The following is a 14866-nucleotide window of genomic DNA, read 5'->3' as shown; positions in this document are numbered from 1 at the left end:
TTAAATTGTTGGTCCTTTCCCTAAATCAAGATAGCTCTTCACAGTGTGTGAAGACAAATGTCTCTCTCCAGGTTTTATGCTGAAGTAAAGCCTGCTGTATATGGGGTCAGAGTGGTAGATCAAATCTGATGAGTAGAGGAGTAACATCCCTGCTAGAGAACAGTGGGCTCTTTCAGTGGACCCATGCCGTAATCTGTCTTGGAATCAATTCATGGTTTAGGAAATCATTTCATCTAACTGCCTTTGGAATCATTCACTTTTAGTGAATAATTTCAGTAATATACCAATTACTTTTAGGGAATCATGCAACTTATTCACCCAGGAATCTTTTAACTTTTAGGGAATAATTTCACCTACAGTACCAGTCAAAAGTTTGGACACACCTCCTCATTCAAGGGTTTTCCTTCTTTACTTTTTTCTACACTGTAGAATAATAGTGAAGACATCAAAACTATGAAATAACACATATGGAATCATGTAGTAACAACAAATGTAGCAATAAACAAATCAAATTATATTTTATATTTGAGATTCTGTAAAGAAGCCACCCTTTCCCTTGATGACAGCTTTACACACTCTTGGCGTTCTCTCAACCAGCTTCACCTGGAATGCTTTTCCAACAGTCTTGCAGGAGTTTCCACATATGCTGAGCACTTGTTGGTGGCTTTTCCTTTGCTCTGCGGGCCAACTTATCCCAAACCATCTCAATTGGATTGAGGTCGGGTGGTTGTTGAGGCCTGGTCATCTGATGCAGCACTCCATCACTCTCCATGGTCAAATAGCCCTTACACAGCCTGGAGGTGTGTTGGATCATTCTCCTGTTGAAAAACAAATGATAGTCCCACTAAGTGCAAACCAGACGGGATGGCGTATCGCTGCAGAATGTTGTGGTAGCCATGCTGGTTAAGTGTGCCTTCAATTCTAAATAAATCACAGACAGTGTCACCAGCAAAACACCCCCACACCATCACACCTCCTCCTCCATGCTTCACTGTGGGAACCACACATGCAGAGATCTTCCGTTCACCTACTCTGCGTCTCAAAAAGACACAGAGGTTGGAACCCAAAATTTGGACTCATCAGACCAAAGGACAGATTTCCACCGGTCTAATGTCCATTGCTCGTGTTTCTTGGCCCAAGCAAGTCTCTTCTTCTTATTCGTGTCCTTTAGTAGTGGTTTCTTTTCAGGAAATCGACCATGACCTGATACACACAGTCTCCTCTGAACAGTTGACGTTGAAATGATTCTGTTACTTGAACTCTTTGAACCATTTATTTGGGCTGCAATCTGAGGTGCAGTTAACTCTAATGAACTTGTCCCCTGCAGTAGAGGTAACTCTGGGTCTTCCTTTCCTGTGGCAGTCCTCATGAGAGCCTGTTTCATCATAGGGCTTGATGGTTTTTGCGACTGCACTGAAGTGTTCTGTGTTGACTGACCTTCATGTGTTGTAGTAATGATGGACTGTCGTTTCTCTTTGCTTATTTGTGCTGTTCTTGCCATTCTTGCCTTGCAGTCATGAGTGAACAGACAGTACAGGACGGGACTGAGCACACACCCTTGAGGGGCCCCCCATGTAGAGGTTCAGCATGACGAATGTGTTGTTACCTACCCTCACCACCTGGGGGCGGCCCGTCAGGAAGTCCAGGATCCAGTTGCAGAGGGAGGTGTTTAGTCCCAGGGTCTTTAGCTTAGTGATGAGCTTTGAGGGCACTATGCTGTTGAACGCTGAGCTGTAGTCAATGAATAGCATTCTCACATAGGTGTTCCTTTTGTCCAGGTGTGAAAGGGCAGTGTGGAGTGCAATAGAGATTGCATCATCTGTGGATCTGATGGGACGTAAATGCAAATTGGAGTGGGTCTAGGGTTTCTGGGATAATAGTGTTGATGTGAGCCATGACTCGCCTTTCAAGCGTTTCATGGCTACAGACGTGTGTGCTACGGGTCTGTAGTCATTTAGGCAGGTTACCCCAGTGTTCTTGGGCACAGAGACTATGGTGGTCTGCTTGGAACATGTTGGGATTACAGACTTGGACAGGGAGAGGTTGAAAATGTCAGTGAAGACCCTTGCCAGTTGGTCAGCGCATGCTCGGAGTACACATCCTGGTAATCCATCTGGCCCTGCGGCCTTGTGAATGTTGACCTGTTTAAAGGTCTTACGCAAATTGGCTGTGGAGAGCGTGATCACGCAGTCGTTCGGAACAGGTGATGCTCTCATGCAAGTTTCAGTGTTACTTGCCTCGAAGCGAGCATAGAAGTTATTTAGCTCGTCTGGTAGGCTTGTGTCACTGGACAGCTCTCGGCTCTGCTTCCCTTTGTAGTCTGTAATAGTTTGCAAGCCCTGCCACAGCCGACGAGCGTCAGAGCCGGTGTTGTACGATTTGATCTTAGTCCTGTTTGATGGTTCGTCGGAGGGCATAGCGGGATTCCCTATAAGTTTCCGGGTTGCTTTGAAGAATCTCAAATATAAAATATATTTTGATTTGTTTTCACTTTTTTGGTTACTACATGATTCCATGTGTGTTATTTCATAGTTTTGATATCTTCACTATTATTCTACAATGTAGAAAAAAAATAAAGAAAAACCCTGGAATGAGTAGGTGTGTCCAAACTTCTGACTGGTACTGTATATCTGCCTAGGAATCAACGGTAAGCCTTTAGATTGGGATCTAAGGGCACAAAGGCACTGTTGCGGTAAACCATGGACTCTGTCTCTATCTATAATCCAAATGCAGCCTGGACCCTGCCTGCTGTAGACAGACACATCACAGGCAGGCAGGAAGGCATGCCAAAGATCCCTCTCTCTCTTATCATCTCTGTCTGTGTGGTGATAAGACCCTGAGGCTCAGACAATAACTCTGCTGCTCAGGTACGGATGTTACACTCCACACGTTCCACTCCCAGGGAGTCAGAGACAACAGGAGTAGCATTATGGATAGACCTAGGTTCCAATAGTATTGGTTTTCTTTCAAGAATACTTGAAATAGCTGTGTTTGAGCTTGCCTGCTGCGATGGATCCGATCAAGCAGGCACCAACTAAATCAAAAAGCAGTGCTTGTAGTATTGTTTTGCCTGAAGTTTCTCTGTCCATTTTCTCCGAAATGTGGTAGCATCAGAGCCCAGTCGGCAAAGCTGTATCTCTCCAATTGATTCAAGTTTGTTCTTTGATTAATTTGGGGGTTGGATGAGAAGTGAGTGAGTGGGAGTGAAAGAGACACAAAAGGAGAGATGGAGAAGTGAATGATAGGGAGTCTTCTGCCAGTATAAGCACTAGTGATATATTGACTTGGACTCGGTCAACAACTGACCTCAGTTCCAGGCCCGTTGAGACGCTCCTCTTACCCCTTGTTCAGGTCAAAGATGTTAGAAACAGAGATAAGTACAAGAGGCTTCACATTAGAAAGTCATGATGACCGAAGAGCTTTAAAGAAAACAACCACATTGCTACCATAAATGGAGTTTCTTGGTATTTGTTAGATCTTTGTAGCAAAGTTTTCCTCCAATTTAACATAATGGACAATATATGTTCAAGTCACTTATTGGCCAGGACTTCCTGGTTAAATAAATATTTAATAGATAGAAGTGAAATGGTGGACAATGCATAAAGTGAAGAAGTAGCAGTGAAATGCTCCTTTCATTGTTGTGCCTTAAAGCTCCACATCTATGACTGTCAGGAAAACAGAAGACCCAATTGAAAGGTAGGAAGTGAATGTGCTTTTCTTTAGCCTGTCAGTGTCCAGCCTTTACCAATAGTTTCCCTACTGCTGGTTCCTACCATTGAAATAGTATTATTCTTTTGTTCCTCTGTCTAGCATGACTGCCCGTTGTTGGAGACGGCAGTAAGGAACATAGCTGTGGTTTGGAGAGGAAGAAACCATAGATCTCTACCAAATGGCACCCTATTCCCTACATAGTGCACTTATTTTGACCAGAGCCCCGTTAAAAGTAGTGCACTATATATGGAATAGGGCGCCATTTGGGATGAAACCCATAATCCATAATGAGTTGGGCACGCAGATAAAACAATGTCAGAAAAAAAAGAGCAAAGAGAGACAGACAGAGCGGACCGCACACGCACTAACGTAACACCAAGGAGCGAGGGAGTCTGTTGTTATGTGAACATGGGAGACTATTGCCAAGTGGGCGAGTGTGCTCAAGCAACCGGGTCCAGTCCAGGCAGTGTGTGTTGGTTTAGCTGTGTGTGTCAATGTTGGATATCCTCCCCTCTCTCTCTTCTGAATGCAATATGTGGTCTGGTGGTTAGGAAAATGTTGGTGGTCAGCTGAAAAATCACACTCTAGTTGGGAGGAATTGTTCTAGTTCGCACTTGCTGGGGCGAACACTTCATTGGGTCAACCAGTTTACAGAAATGAGAGACGATTTACAGCCTGTTTTTCTCCTTTCATTACTCCCCCTCATCAATGTGTGCCAACTTATAAATCAGTTACCTACGCAGCTTTTTAGAGGTTGCTTAAAAACTGGAGTCTTAAAACATTCAATGGTATTACAGGAACCCATACTACCATTATGAACCCATACCACCATTATGAACCCATACTACCATTATGAACCCATACCACCATTATGAACCCATATACTCGTAGAGTACAGCCACATGTGAAGTAAAACAGGACCCAGGTCATCATGGGGTTAACACGTTGTAATCCCTATGGAACTTTCTATCCAATGTCTCACAGGCCTCCAGTCTGAACCTTGACTAGTCAGACTAGGTTAACTGGGGTCACCAAACGTCCCTGCAAACAGATCAAGACATAACCCCCTCACTCCCCATAACTCCCCCAAACTCACCACCTCAACTAGGGGTCACGGAAAGTCCCTGAGACAGATCAAAATATAACCCCCCCCCCCTTCCTCCCCACCTTAAACTCACCAGCTCACCTGGGGTTACCAAACGTCCCTGAAACAGATCGAGACCAGACCCCCACTCCCTATACACCCCCAAAACCCCAACTCATCACCCCTCCAACTCCACTAAGTTATCATCCCCCCCACCTATCAACATTACAAAGATATCCGGTCCCCAAGCCGCTCCTCTCCACTCCCCAGAGAGACCATCAATCATCCTGCTGTCATGACAACAGGGGAGGGCCCTGGGCTGGCTGATACTCCCAGGGTGTATCTGTGTTCTGTGTGTCAGACTGGGTAAAGTGATTGACAGGTCAGTCTACCATGGCAACTTGGAATGCTGTGATTGGCATGTTGGAATATATTGTAGTAGGATTGTTCAATGGATGCATTTATTGATATAGGTATGTTAATTAGGTTCATTTAAAGTTCTGTTTAATGATTACACCCGTCTCAGGCAAAGTTATAAGTACTTCAATTGAATCCAACAACATGAAACAAAAAGGTTCATCAATTTGATATTGATTAATATGTTTTTAAATGTGTTTCTCCAAAGATTATAGAAAACAAACACCATCAGGACAGAGCGATGGCTTCCTTGATGTGTTGTGGTCTTTGAAATGATTTGTTATACAACCCTGTCACCCCTCTGTTTCTCTATCTCAGGTTGAAAGGTCAAAAGTTAAGTGTTTCAAAAGGTCAACAGTCATACTGTCAATACTGTCTATTACTTGGCCAGACACTGGTAGCACACCAACGACTCACAAACAACAAACAAACCACAGACAAACCAAGCATAACCCTGACTACTGAAGTCGTGGGTTAGCAGAGCTGTGGTCCATGTGCCTCAGTTGGTAAGAATGTTGCTATAAACTAAATGTAGTTTACATTTATTTATTTATTTGTCATTTGCAGATGCTGTTATCCAGAGTGACTTACAGGAGATATTAGGGTTAAGTGCCTTGCTCAAGGGAACATCAACAGATGTTTCACCTCGGCTCTCAGATGTGAGATGTTTCACCTCGGCTCTGGGATTCGAACCAGCAACCTTTTGGTTACTGGCCCGATGTTCTTAACCGATAGGCTACTCACCAAAATCCTCTGTTCCATAATTTTCCGTTTAATTTCACAGGCTTTCAGGGCATAGGGGCACATAGTAACCTGTTCTTTATTACTTACGTAGCTTGGACCGGTTGAGGTTTGTGTGTCATCTGAACGACCTGAAAGAGAAAGGAGTCCCGATACTGCTTGTCTTGCACAAGTCTACATTCACTCAGGCAGACACAGAGCAGCTGCAAACATGAGATAACGATGAGATGAGACGACATGAAATATGGTGTTCAGAAGACGTGTTCTGACCTGCCCTTTAGCCAACACACTCTTGTAGAGGCCATCAAATATCCCAGGATGACAGGATGATGCAAAGTGGTGTGGATGACCATAATATCATTAGAAGATATTTGAATATTCAAATTCTTCGAAAACACATGCACACACACACACACACACACACACACACGCGCACGTGCACGCACGCACACACACACCAACCATGATCGAGTGTATAGAGTATCACGTTTCAAGTTGTATTGGTCACGTGTAGAGAAACCCATAGGAAGAGTCACCTAACATATAACTCTGTCCCCGACGGCCTGTCCTGGGTGGAAAGACCTGGGAATATCAGAGTATCAGAACACAGCCATAGGCAGAACTGGAGACTTCTCAGAGGGGAGTTCCAGAGGAGCATGACGACTCCACTAACCTAACATGCCCAGGCCACCGCTGAGGAGGAAAGGTAAACCCAGGCCTGCCTCTGGGGAGAGAGAGGAGGAGAATGTCCACTGGTGTGTGAGCGTGTGTGCGAGTTTGTCTGTGTGTGAGCGTGTGTGCGAGTTTGTCTGTGTGTGAGCGTGTGTGTGTGAGCTTGAAGTAAGACAAGCATGGCTTTCCCATCGGAGGATATTCAACCCAATGCTTAGAAACCAAGGGTAGAGCTGAGATAATATTGACACACTTATGCGCTCACACACACACACACACACACACACACACACACACACACACACACTCAAGTCACCACAAGAATGGCAAGAGGGGACAGGCTCGCAGCTAGAGACCATTTCATCTGCAGGTCATGTGTGTAACAGTTTAACAGTCCTCCACCCACCACACCCTTACAGAGCCGCAGCTGACGACCTGAGGGCTCAAGGATGCACCGGGATGGGACACTTCCTGGTCCCTAATGGAATCCACAGGCACACAGGTGAAGACTCCCTGGATCCTAACATTAACTGAGAGACAGTTAATGTTCATCCCCCTAATTTTTACGGTTCACTATTCTTGTAAGGACTTTTGGCACTCACTCAAACACACACACACACACACACACACTTCAGGATCAGACCTGGGTGTATATATAGTATGGGTATATATAGTATTTCAAATATTTCAAATACTTCAGCTGCACATGATTGAGCTATACAGCAGGTAGGCTTGTGGTCATCTTGTCTGTTTGTCCTTGATCATCTAAGTATGAACATAATGGAGTGAGTGTAAATATCTGTGTGTGTTTTTGAGTTTGTCAGCAGAGTCCCATGTCGGCAGTTTCGCCACCAGGGCCTTACCATGAAATGCTTACTGACAAGCCCTTAACCAACAATGCAGTTCAAGAAATAGACTTTACTAAAGTAAAAAAATCAAATAAAAAAGGAACACAAGAAAATGACATAACAATAACGAGGTTATATACAGGGAGTACCAGTACCGAGTCAAAGTGAGGGGGTACAGGTTAGTCGAGGGGGGGGTTCAATGTAAATAGTCCGGATGGCCATTTGATTCATTGTTCAGCAGTCTTATGGCTTCGGGGTGGAAGCTGTTAAGGAGCCTTTTGGTCCAAGACTTGGCGCTCCAGTACCGCTTGCCGTGCGGTAGCAGAGAGAACAGTCTATTACTTGGGTGACTGGAGTCTTTGACCATGTTTTGGGCCTCTACTTTTGGGCCTGCTCTATGTGGTTGAAGGATGAATGAACAGGAAGAGGAACCAAGCTAGCCATCAGAGCTGAAGTCGCCCACCCTTACTTAGGCCCCGGCGACCTTGACTGACTAAAGACCTTTCCTTAAGACTCATAGAAGACGAAAGAACTAACTCTATGATATTTTATAGTGACCCGACACACTCACAGTAGAGGAACTCTATACAGCCATATTGGGGCTGTTACTGTATATTACCCTAGGTTTAATACTGACTTGAGGTCTGTACTGTATATTACTCTTGGTTTAAGACTGACTTGGGGCCTGTAATGTATATTACGTGAGGTTTAAGACTGACTTGGGGTCTGTACTGTATATTACTCTAGGTTTAAGACTGACTTGGGGCCTGTGCTGTATATTACTCTATGTTTAAGACTGACTTGGGGTCTGTGCTGTATATTACTCTACGTTAAGACTGACTTGGGGCCTGTAATGTATATTACTCTAGGTTTAAGACTGACTTGGGGTCTGTGCTGTATATTACTTTACGCTTAAGACTGACTTGGGGCCTGTAATGTATATTACGTGAGGTTTAAGACTGACTTGGGGTCTGTACTGTATATTACTCTAGGTTTAAGACTGACTTTGGGTCTGTACTGTATAATACTCTACGTTTAAGACTGACTTGGGGCCTGTAATGTATATTACTCTAGATTTAAGACTGACTTGGGGCCTGTAATGTATATTACTCTACGTTTAAGACTGACTTGGGGCCTGTAATGTATATTACTCTAGGTTTAAGACTGACTTGGGGCCTGTAATGTATATTACTCTAGGTTTAAGACTGACTTGGGGCCTGTAATGTATATTACTCTAGGTTTAAGACTGACTTGGGGCCTGTAATGTATATTACTGTAGGTTTAAGACTGACTTGGGGCCTGTAATGTATATTACTCTAGGTTTAAGACTGACTTGGGGCCTGTAATGTATATTACTCTAGGTTTAAGACTGACTTGGGGCCTGTAATGTATATTACTCTAGGTTTAAGACTGACTTGGGGCCTGTAATGTATATTACTGTAGGTTTAAGACTGACTTGGGGCCTGTAATGTATATTACTCTAGGTTTAAGGCCGTCTTGAGGCCTATGGACAGATCATGGAATGACTCGTTTTATGGGGATGTATATCACATCTCACATGTCAACAAGAACGCCCCACTGTGGAGTTTTTACTGCCATGAAAGCTTTCGTATTATTTGTTAGTCATGTCTCGAATGGACATTTCAAGGCTGAGGATGTTTACCCCTGAGACTGTTGAATTGGCCCAGGGGGCAGTAGAGGAGTGTGTGTGTGTGTGTGTGTGTGTGTGTGTGTGTGTGTGTGTGTGTGTGTGTGTGTGTGTGTGTGTGTGTGTGTGTGTGTGTGTGTGTGTGTGTGTGTGTGTGTGTGTGTGTGTGTGTGTGTGTGTGTGTGTGTGTGTGTGTGTGTGTGTTGCATTGCGTCCCAGTGTGCAGAAGGAGAGTTTAGGACCCCACCTCTAGACTCCAGTCAAAACATAATCTTTGTCTCTTCATCGTCCAGTGACCTCAGTCAAACACAGTCCCCCTCACTGCCTGCCTGGATCAGATAGGCCCTTGCCAGAGATATTAGAGAAAGTAGGAGATAGAAATCCCATTGGGAAATGAATGGAGAGACGTACAACGCCCCACCCAGCAGACTGTAGACCAATCACGTTCACGTTATCATGCTGCGTCACGTAGTTGGTAAGCTAATCATCATGCAATTCCTTCTCAAAGTCAGGGTATGAGTCTATTTTCCTTGAAAGTACATAATATCATGATTCCAAAGCTATACGATATTTCATAGAACAAGTTAATTATCTCACATCTTCTTGTTCACAAAATTGCTAATGTTGTTTTTATGAGCTCGCGCCCAATTGACTCCCAGTCACTTTTCTTCTTATTTTGTATCATGGGGTTTGCACATTTTGTTTGTGCATGCCGCCACCTACTGTGGGGTAGTGTGTGGTCGATCACATAGCCTACATTTTGTGATACAAAATTCAAAAATGCAACACCAACTAACATCTACAGTGGCAAGAAAAAGTATGTGAACCCTTTGGAATTACCTGGACTTCTGCAGAAACTGGTCAAAAAATGTCACAACAATAGAGTCACAACAATAGACAAACACAGTCTGCTTAAACTAATAACCCACAAACAATTTGACATTTTCATGTCTTTATTGTACACACCGTGTAAACATTCACAGTGCAGGGTGGGAAAAGTATGTGAACCCTTGGATTTAATAACTGGTTGACCCTCCATGGCAATAATATCCTCAACCAAAACGTTTTCTGTAGTTGCGGATCAGACCTGCACAACGGTCAGGAGGAATTTTGGACCATTCCTCTTTACAAAACTGTTTCAGTTCAGCAATATTCTTAGGATGTCTGGTGTGAAGCGCTCTCTTGATGTCATGCCACAGCATCTCAATGGGGTTGAGGTCAGGACTCTGACTGGACCACTCCAGAAGGCTTATGTTCTTCTGTTGAAGCCATTCTGTTGTTGATTTACTTCTGTGTTTTGGGTCGTTGTCCTGTTGAATCACCCAGCTTCTGTTGAGTTTCAATTGGAAGACAGATCCACACATTCTCCTGCAAAATGTCTTGATAAACTTGGGAATTCATTTTTCCATTGATGATAGCAAGGTGTCCAGGCCCTGAGGCAGCAAAGCAGCCCCAAACCATGATGCTCCCTTCACTATACTTTACAGTTGGGATGAGGTTTGATGTTGGTGTGCTGTACCTTTTTCTCCACACATAGTGTTGTGTGTTCCTTCCTCAAACAACTCAACTTTAGTTTCATCTGTCCACAAAATATTTTACCAGTAACACCGTGGAACATCCAGATGCTCTTTTGCAAACTTCAGATGTGCAGCAATGTTTTTTTTTGGACAGCAGTGGCATTTTCCGTGGTGTCCTCCCATGAACACCATTCTTGTTTATTGTTAAACGTATCTTAGACTTGTCAACAGAGATGTTAGCATGTCCCATTCTTCTTAACCTCAATGAGCATTCTGCTCTGTGCTCTTGCAGTCATCTTCGCAGGACGCCACTCCTAGGGAGAGTAGCAACAGTGCTGAACTTTCTCCATTTATAGACAATTTGTCTTACGGTGGACTGATCAAGGCTTTTAGCGATACTTTTGTAACCTGTTCCAGCTTTATGCATGTCAACATTTCTTAATCTTGGGTCTTCTGAGATCTCTTTTGTTCAAGGCATGGTTCACATCAGGCAATGTTTCTTGTGAATATCAAGCTCATATTTTGTTAGTGTTTTTAAAGGGCAGGGCAGCTCCAACCAACATCTCGTCTCGTTGTTTGGACTCCACATTAACTGACTCCTGATTCCAATTAGGTTTCGGAGAAGTCATTAGCCTAGGGGTTCGCATACTTTTCCCAACCTACACTGTGAATGTTTAAATGATGTATTCAATATAGTTAAGAAAAATACAGTACTTTGTGTGTTATTAGTTTAGGCACACTGTGTTTGTGATTTAGATGAAGATCAGATCTAATTTTATGACCAACTTATGCAGAAATCCAGATAATTCTAAAGGATGCACAGGCATTGAACCAGAATCTGTAGTAACGCAGTTACTGCGATGCAGTGTCTTAGAATGCTGCGCCACTCGGGAGGATTCATCAACAAAGTTTTAATGCTTATCAATTGCCTTGCACAAAGTATCAAAATTCTAAAATACTACTTAAACAGGACTCTTAAAGAGTTTTATTTAAATGTTAATTGTATTTTTGGATCACAGAAACAATAACAAAATATGGAAAAATAAATAAAGCGAGAGTAGCCCAAATCTGCCGGAGCCCCAAGTAATACATTTGGGCCAGATAACTCTCGCCGGATTCGCACAAGCCCCAAGTAATACATTTGGGCCAGATAACTCACACCAGAATCGGCCCGAGATCAATTCCTGCAACCTAGCCATAAGTATTACTGTCGAAGGCGGCCCAGACGTCGGCCGAGTCTGACTCTCAGCCGAAATCGTCCCAGATCCACTGTGCTAGCTGGGAAATCATCAGGTTCCATTTCTGAGCCATCAGAGCTATCACAGACAGCAGAATAGGGTTTGTACTTGGTGCCATTCTTCCTCAACACACATCTTCCCACTACACTCGGCTCTTCTCCTTCTTCCTCTCTGTCAAATCTGTTCACCACGCTCATGCCGCTCCTTCATCTGCTGTACTGCTTGCAGAAAGAACACCCACTGATGGCCTTATTCTTCTGTTCCATCTCTGGCCTCGCCATGCTCCCAAAACGTGCCACAGTCGTCAGCCAGGTCTCCTCCTCGTCATCCATTTTAGCAAACAATCCAACTTCACCACCGAGTTTCAGTCACCGGTTGACAGCCTCCTACTCACTGCTTGAAGGAGAGGTCTCCAAACTTCCAGTGCCGATAGAGATGGCCACCTCGCTTGCGTTCCTAGGAAACAATGCAGTATTTTGTTTTTTTTTATGTGTTATTTCTTACATTGTTACCCCAGGAAATCTTAGGTTTTATTACATACAGTCTGGAGGAACTATTGGATATAAGAGAAAAGTCAACTCACCAACATTACGACCAGAAATACGACTTTCCCGAAGCGGATCCTCTGTTTGGCCCACCACCCAGGACAATGGATCAGATCCCAGCCGGCAACCCAAAACAACGGCGCCGAAGAATGGGCAGACGGGGCGGTCTTCTGGTCAGGCTCCGTATCTGGGCACATCGCGCACCACTCCCGAGCATACTACTCGCCAATGTCCAGTCTCTTGACAACAAGGTAGATGAAATCCGAGCAAGAGTTGAGCCGAGCAAGAGCCTTCCAGAGAGAAATCAGAGACTGTAACATTCTTTGTTTCACGGCAACAGGGCTCACTCGAGACACGCTATCGGAATCGGTACAGCCAGCTGGTTTCTTCACGCATCTTGCCGACAGAAACAAGCATTTCTTTGGTAAGAAGAAGGGCGGGGTGTATGCCTTATGATGTGGTGTGATCATAACAACATACAGGAACTCAAGTTCTTTTGTTCACCTGACATTGAATTCCTCACAAATCAAATGCCGACCGCATTATCTACCAAGAGAATTCTCTTCAATCATAATCAAAGTCGCGTATATTCCGCCCCAAGCAGACACATCGACGGCCCTGAAAGAACTTCATTCGACTATGTAAACTGGAAACCATATATCCTGAGGTCGCATTTATTGTAGCTGGGGATTTTAACAGGGCTAATCTGAAAACAAGGCTTCCTAAATTCTAGCAGCATATCAATTGCACAACCCGGGCTGGCAAAACCCTGGATCATTGTTGTTCTAAATTCCACAACGCATATAAGGCCCTCCCCCGCCCTCCTTCCGGAAAAGCTGACCACGACTCCATTTTGTTGCCCCCTGCCTATAGACCGAAACTAAAACAGGAAGCACCCGAGCTCAGGTCAGTTCAACGCTGGTCCGACCAACCACGCTTCCAAGATTGCTTCGATCACGTGGACTGGGATATGTTCCTCATAATGTCGAACAACAACATTGATGAATACGCTGATTCGGTGAGCGAGTTTATTAGCAAGTGCATCGGTGATGTTGTACCCACAGCATCTATTAAAACATTCCCCAACCAGAAACCGTGGATTGATGGCAGCATTCGAGCGAATCTGAAAGTGTGAACCACTGCTTTTAATCAGGGCAAGGTGACCGGAAACATGACCAAATACAAACAGTGTAGCTATTCCCTCCGCAAGGCAATCAAACAAGCTAAGCGTCAGTATAGAGACAAAGTAGAGTTGCAATTCAGCAGGTCAGACACGAGAGGTATGTGGCAGGGTCTACAGTCAATCACGGACTACAAAAGAAAAACCAGCCCAGTCGCGGACCACGATGTCTTGCTCCCAGACAGACTAAACAACTTCTTTGCCCGCTTTGAGGACAATACAGTGCCACTGACACAGCCCGCTACCAAACCTGTGGGCTCTCCTTCACTGCAGCCAACGTGAGTAAAACATTAAAACGTGTTAGCCCTCGCAAGGCTGCAGACCCAGACGGCATCCCCAGCCGCGTCCTCAGAGCATGCGCATACCAGCTGGCTGTTGTGTTTACGGACATATTCAATCAATCCCTATCCCAGTCTGCTATTTCCACATGCTTCAAGAGGGCCACCATTGTTCCTATTCCCAAGAAATCTAAGGTAACTGAGCAAAATGACTACCGCCCCGTAGCACTCACTTCCGTCATCATGCAGTGCTTTGAGAGACTAGTCAAGGACCATATCACCTCCACCCTACCTGACACCCAATTTGTTTACCGACCCAATAGGTCCACAGATGACGCAATCGCAATCACACTGCACACTGCCCTAACCCATCTGGACAAGAGGAATACCTATGTAAGAATGCTGTTCATCGACTACAGCTCAGCATTTAACACCATAGTCCCCTCCAAACTCGTCATTAAGCTCGAGACCCTGGGTCTCAACCCCGCCCTGTGCAACTGGGTCCTGGACTTCCTGACGGGCCGCACCCAGGTGGTGATCTCCACCCCGCTGACCCTCAACACTGGGGCCCCACAAGGGTGCGTTCTCAGCCCTCTCCTGTACTCCCTGTTCACCCACGACTGCGTGGCCATGCATGCCTCCAACTCAATCATCAAGTTTGCAGACGACACTACAGTGATGGGCTTGATTACCAACAACGACGAGGCGGCCTACAGGGAGGAGGTGAGGGCCCTCGGAGTGTGGTGTCAGGAAAATAACCTCACACTCAATGTCAACAAAACAAAGGAGATGATCGTAGACTTCAGGAAACAGTAGAGGGAGCAGCCCCCTATCCACATCGACGGGACAGTAGTGGAAAGTATTAAATTCCTCGGCGTACACATCACGGACAAACTGAAATGGTCCACCCACACAGACAACGTGGTGAAGAAGGTGCAGCAGCGCCTCTTCAATCTCAGGAGGCTGAAGAAATGTGGCTTGTCACCA

The sequence above is a fragment of the Oncorhynchus keta genome, unplaced genomic scaffold (assembly GCF_023373465.1).
Source record: "Oncorhynchus keta strain PuntledgeMale-10-30-2019 unplaced genomic scaffold, Oket_V2 Un_contig_16796_pilon_pilon, whole genome shotgun sequence".
Classification (NCBI taxonomy): domain Eukaryota; kingdom Metazoa; phylum Chordata; class Actinopteri; order Salmoniformes; family Salmonidae; genus Oncorhynchus; species Oncorhynchus keta.
This window is presented reverse-complemented; position numbering follows the sequence as displayed.